The 9,785-nt window shown below is 41.9% G+C and overlaps 1 pseudogene; it reads left to right on the top strand.

Annotated features, from left to right (window-relative positions):
• Window positions 1–3,320: 3,320 nt before the first annotated feature.
• LOC100140723 (syntenin-1-like) lies at window positions 3,321–8,617 on the top strand (annotated as a pseudogene).
• Window positions 8,618–9,785: the final 1,168 nt, after the last annotated feature.

The following is a 9,785-nucleotide window of genomic DNA, read 5'->3' as shown; positions in this document are numbered from 1 at the left end:
TCCCCTTATCACCCCAGTCATCACCATAGTTCCGTTCATTGATTCGGAGGCATGGCAAACCAAATTGTCCAGGTGGCAGTCTTAACTTTCTGTTAATAAAATCAATCTAGGGTCTCCTGGTGGAAGCATTTCGCCCTCTAGGACTAAGACTTTGAGGCTAGCAAAGTGTAAAGTCATGAGAAGAGGAAGCCAAAATTTTGCTAGTAGGTCACTAAGGTTAATAATGAGTGTGGTCAATTCCATTTTCACATTGATTCCTGGACCCTTGAATCCTGAGTATGGAGAAATAGCGCCATATATTCGACATTGATTCTGGGCATAAGCAGCCTTCTGAAGACCCTTGCTGCAATCCTGCAAGGTATGGCCACCTAGCTAGCACTATAACTGAGTCTTCAAAAGGCTGTTGTGTCAAGACAGCTGCTTCAGGATGGTGGGGAACATGGTAAGACCAGTGAGTTCTATAAGCATGGACCCATTGCCACATTTATTTTTCTGTGCAGTACATTTCTTGATCAAAAGTAATGCTGTGTGGAATACCATGCTGACGGATAAGGCATTCTTTAAGTCCATGGATGGTATCTTTGGCAGAAGTATTGGGTGTGGGGTGGGGGTGGGGGGCGCAGATTACATCTAGAGTGTCTACTCCTGTAGGAATAAAATGCTTCACCTTGTATATTGGAAGCAGCCCAGGAAGGTAATGAACCACCTTCTGATGCACACACTAGGAAGCTGTCTGATCACCCCAGGAAAAATTGCCATATTGGAGGCTCAGTGTTGGTCTCTGCCACTGAAGATTGGGCAGTTAGTGGTGGCTATAGCCTAGTCATTCTTGGTGAGTGGAAGTCAGTGTTGCTGAGCCCATGTATAACTGTCAACTCTGCCCTGCCACCATGGCTACTTTGTTAATGAGCCCATTGGGTAATGATAGGTAGCTAGGGAAACAGGCCAAATGGTATCCACAGAATGAGTCATCCTATCCACTTGGTTATTAGAATCCTCTGCTGAGGTAACCTTTTGGTGAGCATTCATGTGTGACACAAATACTTTCATGTCTTTTGACCAGATAAGCCCGTCCACATACCTCTTTCTCATATTTCTTTGTCACCAATTTTCACATCATGTTCCTCACATGTCCCTAAACCATTGGCCACAGCCCATGGATGGGTATATAATCACAGATCTGGCCATTTCTCCTTGCAAGCAGTGTGTACAATGGAGTGCACTCCCCAAAGTTCTGTGCACCGGGAGAACTTTCCTTCTTCACTCTGCTTCAGGAATGTCCCCACAAAGGGTCGTAGTGTTGCAGCTCTTCACATACAGGTGGTCCATGCATATCGTGCAGAACCATCTGTAAACCAGGCCCAGATCTTCTATTCCCCTGTCATCTGATTACAGGGAACTCCCTATGAGGCTCCCCCGCTCAGGCCTGACTTGTATATATCACTTCCGTTTGATGATGGAATGTTACTATGCAGGCCCATATTATGGTGTGGTGGCTCAGATAATACCCAATTCATGATGGGCAACTGGGTAAGCCCATCATCAAGCATTCATTATCTACTATGTCCCTATAATCTACCAAGACCTGTTTCTCATAAAGAGAGTAGTTATCCAAAGGTGATGGCATAGCTTTGCATCAAATTCTTAAAGGACCACAGTGCAATTCACCTATAGGAGCCTGACAAAGTCTCCAAATGCTGTCCCTACCTGCAGCAGAGACTTTGAAGCACCACTCCACGTGCTGGATCATATGGCCCAAGTCGCTGAGAAGTCTGCACAGCTGGCTGGACCTGGGGCAGAACCTTCTCATCTTCTGGGCCTCCTCAAAAGTAGCACCTTTTCAGGCCACTTGGTAAATGGTTTGGAGCAACACGCCAAATGAGGAATATGTTGCCTCCCAAATCCAAAGAGTCCCCTTGGGGACTGATCTGCTTTCTTGGTTGTACGAGAGCCAGATACCACTTACTTTTTATCTTAAAAGTGATGTCTTGACATGATCCAGACCACAGGTACCCTAAAAATTTCCCTGAGGTAGGAATGAATTTTGGTTAGATTTATTTCCCACCCTCTGATATACAAATGTCTTGCCAGTGAGCCTAGGGTAGTTACTATAACTCACTCACTAGATGTAATCAACATAGTATCATCAACGTAATGTGCTGGTATGATATATTGTGGAGGGAAAGGTGATTGAGATCCCTGCAAACTAAATTATGACATAGGGCTGGGTGGTTGATAGGTCTGAGAGGGAGAACAGTGCATGTGCATTGCTGGCCTTGCCAGTGAAAGGAACTGCCTCTGGTGGGCCTCATGGACAGCAATGGAGAAAAAGCCATTTGCCACAGCAGTAGCTACATACCAGGTACCAGGGGATGTGTGAATCTGCTCAAGCAACAAAATAATGTCTGGTTCAGCAGCTGCAATTGGAGTCACGACTTCTTTAAGCTTAGAATGAAGTAATCCACTGTCATTCTCCAAGATCCACATGTCTTCTGCACAGGTCAGCTAGAGATGAATGAGAATGTGGTGTGAAGGACTGCGTCCTTCAAGTCCTTGATGGTGGCAGCAGTATCTGCAGTTCTTCCAGGGATGTGGTATTACTTTTGGTTTATTATTTTCCTAGGCAGAGACAGTACAAATGGCTTCCCCTTGGGCTTTTCTACCATAATAGCCCTCACTGCACAAGTGGGGAACCAATGTGAGGATTCCAGCTGCTAAATATGTCTGTTCCAGTTAGGCATTCTGCAACTAGGGAAGAAACCACAGGGTGGGTACGGAGAGGCCCTGGACCTACTGTGAGATGGGCCTGAGATAAAGCTCCCTTGACTACCTGACCTCTGAAAGCACCCGCTCTATCTGGAGGGCTGCAGTGATGTTTTGAGTCTTCTGGAATCAGTGTCAGTTTGGAGCCACTGGTAATCTCCAGAAGATAGGATTATTTCCTTCCCTCAATGTTCATTTACCTTGTTAAAAGGCTACAGGTTCCTCTGGGGAAGGCTGGGAGCAAAGTTTACTGTATAAATCTTCATTAGTCTGCCAGGGTCCTTCCTCAAGGGGACCTAACCTCCCATTCATTCAAGGGGTTTTGAGTCTCTAAACTGGCTCAACTCTGGGAATTGATTGAGTGGCTGTGACTCATTTCCTGATTTGAGTCAAGTGACTTTTGTTCACTTGACTTTGAACTTTTCTGCTTATTTAGCTCAAGAGAGAATTTCTGTTTCACTTGTAGGAACATCAGGATTAATTCACCAAGACTGTAGGTTTGCATGAGCCTGACTATTCTGATTGCTACTGTGGCTCTGCTGTTCATTATGGTAACCATGCCGCCCTTGGCTTTTGTGGTTGAGTGCCATCACTTGGCCCCTGCCACCCCAGGATCCACATATTCCTATTGCATTAAGCTTCCCAATTGAGTAGCCATGGTTTCCACTCAAGATCTGTCCTCCAGATAAGAGCCATCATTGAGCTCTTCAAGGATTTTGGGCTCCTCTCACAAATTTATTTCTCAAAATATTAAGTGAAAGGTATGTCCTCTGGACCCTCCCAGTGTAGGTGAGCAAGTCTTAAATGACTTCACTCTAATATTTCAGTCTCCCTAAGCCTCTGAATCCCTCTTCTACGTTAAACCAAAAGAGGTTCAGCATTTCCAGTTGGCTCACAGTAGGCCTTCTTTTGGTCCATGTTTCAGAGAACCAACCAACAAATTGTTAGAGCCCTTTTTGAAACCCCAACCTGTAGCATTTAATGCAGAATCTCAGCTTAGTGAGCCCACGTCAATAAATTCAGACCAATCCAACTTTATGATCCCTCTACCGTTATCCTACATAGTCAGCGTTCGTTCTCACACATGTTCACTTGATGTCTGCTTCTATAAATTAGAAAACTCATATAGTTCCTTTGGAGTGTAGTACACATCTTCATGGGTTACTCATTGTATTTCACCTTTGCTGTTAAGTCACGTTAGTCATGTCGAACTCTTTGCGACCCAGTGGACTGTAACCTGCCAGGCTCCTCTGTCTGTTGGATTTTCCAGTCAAGAATACTGGAGTGGGTTGCCATGCCCTTCTCCAGGGGAACTTCCGTGTGTGTATGTGTGTGTGTGTGTGTGTACCCAAATCACTTTGTAATACAAACTAATACAGCATTATAAATCAGCTGTACTTCACTGGAAAAAAAAAATCTATACACAATAGATACATAAAACTAAAGAGAAAAAACACAACTTTTTTACTCAAGAAAACCAAATGACAAGGAAAAAAGAACAAAGAAAAACTACAAAAAGAACCATTAAGCAACAAATTGGCAACATGTACATACCTATCAATAATCTCTTTGAGTGCCAATGGATTAAATGCTTCAATCAAAAGACGTAGGGTTGGGCTTCCCTGGTAGCCCAGTAGTTAAGAATCTCCCTGCCATTGCAGGGACACAGGTTCAATCCCTGGTTCAGGAAGATCCCACCTGCTATGGCACAACTAATGCTGTGTGCCACAACTGAAGAGCCAGTGTTCTAGAGCCCATGAGCGACAACTACTAAGCCCACACACCAGAACTACTGAAGCCCACATGCCTAAACCCAAGCTCCACAATGAGAGAAGCCACCACAATGAGAAGTTCACACATCACAAATCGAGTGTAGCTCCTGCTCACTGAAACTAGAGGAAGCCCATGCACAGCAGTGAAGACTCAGCACAGCTCCAAAGAAGTAGATCTTAAAAAAAATACATAGGTGGCTAATTGGATTTAAAAAAACAAACAAGGAGCATCTATACGCTGCCTACAAGAGACGCACTTCAGATCTAAAGACACAGACTAAATGTGAGGAGATGGAAAAATATTTCATGCAAATGGAGATGAAAAGAAACCTGGGTAGTATATTCATATCAGACAAAGTTGACTTTAAAGCAAAGTCTATTATAAAATCAAAGAATAGCATTATATAATGATAAATCAGTACAAGAAGAGGATATAACATTCGTTAGCATATGTGCAACTAAATGAGAGCACCCAAATATATAAAGCAAACCTTCAAAGGCATAGACGGAGAAACTGACAATAGTACACTAATAGTAAGAGACTTTAATGGCCGCCTTTAAGTCTAAGAACAGATTATCCAGACAGAAAATTAATAAGGAAACAGTGGCCTTAAATGACACATTAGACCAGTTGCTCTGTGTCTGTACCCATCGCCTGAAGACCTGAAGGTAGACAAGGAGATTCAGGCTCAGGCTGCCTTTTCCACAAACCCTGCCAACCCAGTGATTTTATCCGAAGCCTCTGCTCCTATCTCTCCAGATGGAAATCTCTGTCCTAAACTATATCCAGAGTTCTCTCAGTACATGGGACTGAGTTTAAATGAAGAATAAATATGTGCAAATAGGGCCATGGTTCCTGGAGCACCAAGTCAGGGGCAGTTGGTTGGCATGAACTTCTAGTCACTGGTGGTGACATGGGAATCTGCAGAGCAGAGATTAAGTAAGGAATCTGGGAAGTCATCTTGTGTAAGGATTAGGACAGAAAAATAATAATCGGGCTCAGGCTGAAATCCATAGACAATGGTGCGTTTGTTCAGCTCGTCCAGGCCTAGTCTTGGTCCTCCCTGGTGGGTCTGTGGTTTGGGAACCAGGTGCTGCAGATCAAGGAGAACTGTGTGGGCTGGAGCTCAGATCAGGCACTCAGGGTGCTCACACAGGCTTTTGGGGAGAAGATCACCATGACCATTCGTGACAGGCCCTTTGAACGGACAATTACCTTGAATAAGGATAGTACTGGACGTGTCAACTTTGTCTTTAAAAAATGAAAAAATCACGTCCATTGTGAAATACAGTTCTGCAGCTAGAAATGGTCTTCTTACAGAACACAACACCTGTGAGGTCAATGGACAGCATGTCATTGGACTGAAGGACTCTCGAATCGCAGATGTACTGTCCACAGCTGGAAATATAGTTAAATATAGTTACTATTATAATCATGTCTGCTTTTATCTTTGGACACATTATTAAACAGATGGTGCCAAGCATAATGAAAAGCTTGCTGGATCACACCATTCCTCCAAGCATAATGAAAAGCTTGCTGGGTCACATCATTCCTGGGGTTTAGAATTCAGGGCACAGTGGAAACTTCCCAGAAGTTCGCCTGTAAGTCTTCAGCAACTTGCCTTTATATCATGCACATGAAGCCTTCCAGGGGCCAGTGAGCATTTGCTGTGTGAGGACCTTCATGTCTTCCAGTAGGGCCGGGGATCTTACTGTTCGATCTGGTATCTTGTTCAGACATCAAGATAGTTGTAATCGTATCCTGGTTTTACAGTTCAAAAGACTTTCACAGACTAGTTTCTTTCCTGGGAACCTGATGCTTTCCTGGGATCCTGATCCTAGGATCAAAATCACTGGGCTCCAAAATACTGCAGATGGTGACTGCAGCCATGAAATTAAAAGATGCTTGCTCCTTGGAAGACAAGCTATGACCAACCTAGACAGCGTATTCAAAAGCAGAGACATTACTTTCCTAACAAAGGTCCAACTAGTTAAAGCTATAGTTTTTCCAGTGGTCAGGTATGGATGTGAGAGTTGGACTGTAAAGAAAGCTGAGCGCTGAGGAACTGATGCTTTTGAACTGTGGTGTTGGAGAAGACTCTTGGGAGTTCCTTGAACTGCAAGGAGATCAAACCAGTCCATCCTAAAGGAAATCAGTCCTGAATATTCATTGGAAGGACTGATGCTGAAGCTCCAATATTTTGGCCACCTGATGTGAAGGACTGACTCATTGGAAAAGACCCTGATGCTCAGAAACAATGAAGACACGAGGAGAAGGAGATGACAAAGGATGAGATGGTTGGATGGCATCACCGACTGGATGGACATGAGTTTGAGCGAGCTCTGGGAGTTGGTGATGGACGGGAAAGCCTGGCATGGTGCAGTCCATAGGTTCACAAAGAGTTGGACACTACTGAGCGATTGAACTGAACTAAACTGAATCTTTCACAAGCTTTGTGAGTGGAATGACTGATACAGGCTCAGCTGCGTGTTAGACCCGTCACCTTCACCCTGGGCATCAAGCAGTGCTGTCAGATCACTTTAGTTCTATGGTGTATTTGCATTTTTACCGTGTCGCTGTGTACATTTAGAATTACTTTTCTTCAGTTCTGTGTGTGTCACACACCAATTAAGTAACACTGGTTTTATTCCATGTAAGCATTATTAGAGAATGTGTGTAGCTGTAAGAGACTATATCGACTATCATTACATTTTAACTACTTATTGCGCTTGAATTTTCACCTTAACTAAGTTAAGCATCTAGAATAAAAGCCAAGATGTAATGATTGCTGCCTTTCTAAACCCAGGTGCAGATCTGCATTCAAAGGAGATGTACACAAGCTGCTCAGTCCGACGGTGCATCCTGAGCTAGCACAGCTACCTACTTGCATTTGAGGTTTTCTAGCAGCAGCAGCAGTCCTTGTGTAATGGGAACTTCTTCCTTATAATAATAACTAGTATCACTTTCTGAGAAATGAAGCACTATATATTCAGTGTAAAAATTCTTGAACTAAATAAGATGAACCTTGGCTCCTGTTTTCAAGTGTAGATTAAGTTGGCTAAGACTTGACCGAGGCATTTACATGTTATGTAGCCTAGTCTCAGGACATTGTTCTGCTCATCTGTTCCATTTCCTGCCTCCTCCCTGCTCACAGAGTGACAGCGGTACATCATCCTGATTTTTTTTCCCTCTCTTGGTTTATGCCTATTCTAATTGAAAATGTGTTAATAAAGTTAAAAAAAAAGAAAATTCAACAATATGTAGAAAGGATTAAATACCATGATCAAGTGGGATTTAGTCCAGAGATGTGAGGATGAGTCAACATTTGAAAAAAATCAATGTCATATACCACATTAACAAAAGGAAGGATAAAAGCACATAATCATCTCCATAGACACAGAAAAAGCATTTGACAAAATTCAACCTCATTCAGGATAAAAACTTTCATACAAGTGGGTACAAAAGGAACGTATCTCAACATAATAAAGGCCATTATGACAGACCCACACTAACGTCATACTCAATGTTGAAACTTTTTCTCTAAAATCAGGAACAAGACAGGGATACCCACTCTAACCATTTATATTTAACACATCATTGCAAGTCCTTGCCATAGCAGTCAGATGAGAAAAAGAAATAAAAGTTATCCAAGAAAGAGTAACCTGTCACTATTTGCAGATGATGTGGTAATATATGGAGAAAATCCTGAGGTTTCCAGCAAAAAATGATTGAAACTAATTAAAAAGTTCAATAAAGTTGTAGGATACAAGAGTAATACACAGAAATCTATTGCTTTTCTACACATTAATAATGAACTATCATGAAAACAAAGCAAGAAAAACTCTTTCTGGACTCCCTATTCTGTCCCATTGATCTATATATCTTTTCTTATGCCAATACTATCGAGACTTCATGAATAGGTAGCATGGATGAATCTCTGAAAATACACGAAGTGAAAGAAGCAATTCTCAAAAGAATGCATACTATTGAAATTTATGTGAGATCCTAGAATAGGCAATATTCTATAGTAATTGCATATTACATATTTTATTTGAATAAATATATAAATTTGACATGTAGTAAGTTTATTTTCATGCAGTTGAAATATTTTCTAATATCTCTCATGATTTGTCCTGTTACCCAAAAGTTATTTTAAGGCATGTTGATTTATGTTGAAATATTGTCAAAACAGGAGATGGCAAGATTGAACATCAACATTTTAGGAATCAGTGAACTAAAATGGAAAGGAATGGGCAAATTTAATTCAGATGACCATTATATCTACTATTGTGGGCAAGAATCCCTTAGAAGAAATGGAGTAGCCCTCATAGTCAACACAAGGCTCTGAAATGTAGTACTTGGATGCAGTCTCAAAAATGACAGAATGATCTCAGTTCGTTTCCAAGGCAAACCATTAAATATCACAGTAATCCAAGTCTGTGCCCCAACCACTAAAGCTGAAGAAGCTGAAGTTGAACGGTTCTATGAAGACCTTCAAGACCTTCTAGAACTAACACCGAAAAAGGAGGTCCTTTTCATCATAGGGGACTGGAATGCAAAAGTAGGAAGTCAAGAGATACCTGGAGTAACAGGCAAGTTTGGCCTTGGACTAAAAATGAAGGGCAAAGGCTAATAGTTTTGCCAAGAGAACGCACTGGTCACAGCAAACACCTTCTTGCAACAACACAAGAGAAGACCCTACACATGGACATCACCATATGGTCAATACTGAAATCTGATTGATTATATTCTTTGCATCCAAAGATGGAGAAGCTCTATATAGTCAGCAAAAACAAAACAGGGAACTGACTGTGATGAACTACTTATTGCAACATTCAGACTTAAATGATACTAGAACATTCAGGTATGACCTAAATCAAATCCCTTTATGATTCAGTGGAAGTGAGAAATAGATTCAAAGGATTAGATAGACAGAGTGCCAATGAACTATGGACTGAGGTTTGTAACATTGTACAGGAGGCAGTGATCAAACCATCCCCAAGGAAAAGAAATGCAAAAAGGCAAAATGGTCGTCTGAGGAGGCCTTACAAATAGCTGAGAAAAGAAGAGAAGTGAAAAGGCAAAAGAGAAAAGGAAAGATAAACCCATCTTAATGCAGAGTTCCAAAGAATAGCAGGGATAAATGAAAGCCTTTTTAAGTGATCAGTGCAGAGACTAGAGATCTCTTCAAGAAAATTAGAGATACCAAGGGAACATTTCATGCAAAGTCGGGCACAATAAAGGACAGA

This window comes from Bos taurus, chromosome 10 (assembly GCF_002263795.3).
Source record: "Bos taurus isolate L1 Dominette 01449 registration number 42190680 breed Hereford chromosome 10, ARS-UCD2.0, whole genome shotgun sequence".
NCBI lineage: Eukaryota > Metazoa > Chordata > Mammalia > Artiodactyla > Bovidae > Bos > Bos taurus.
Note: the sequence above shows the minus strand (reverse complement) of the source record. Positions and strands in the feature narration are given on the sequence as shown.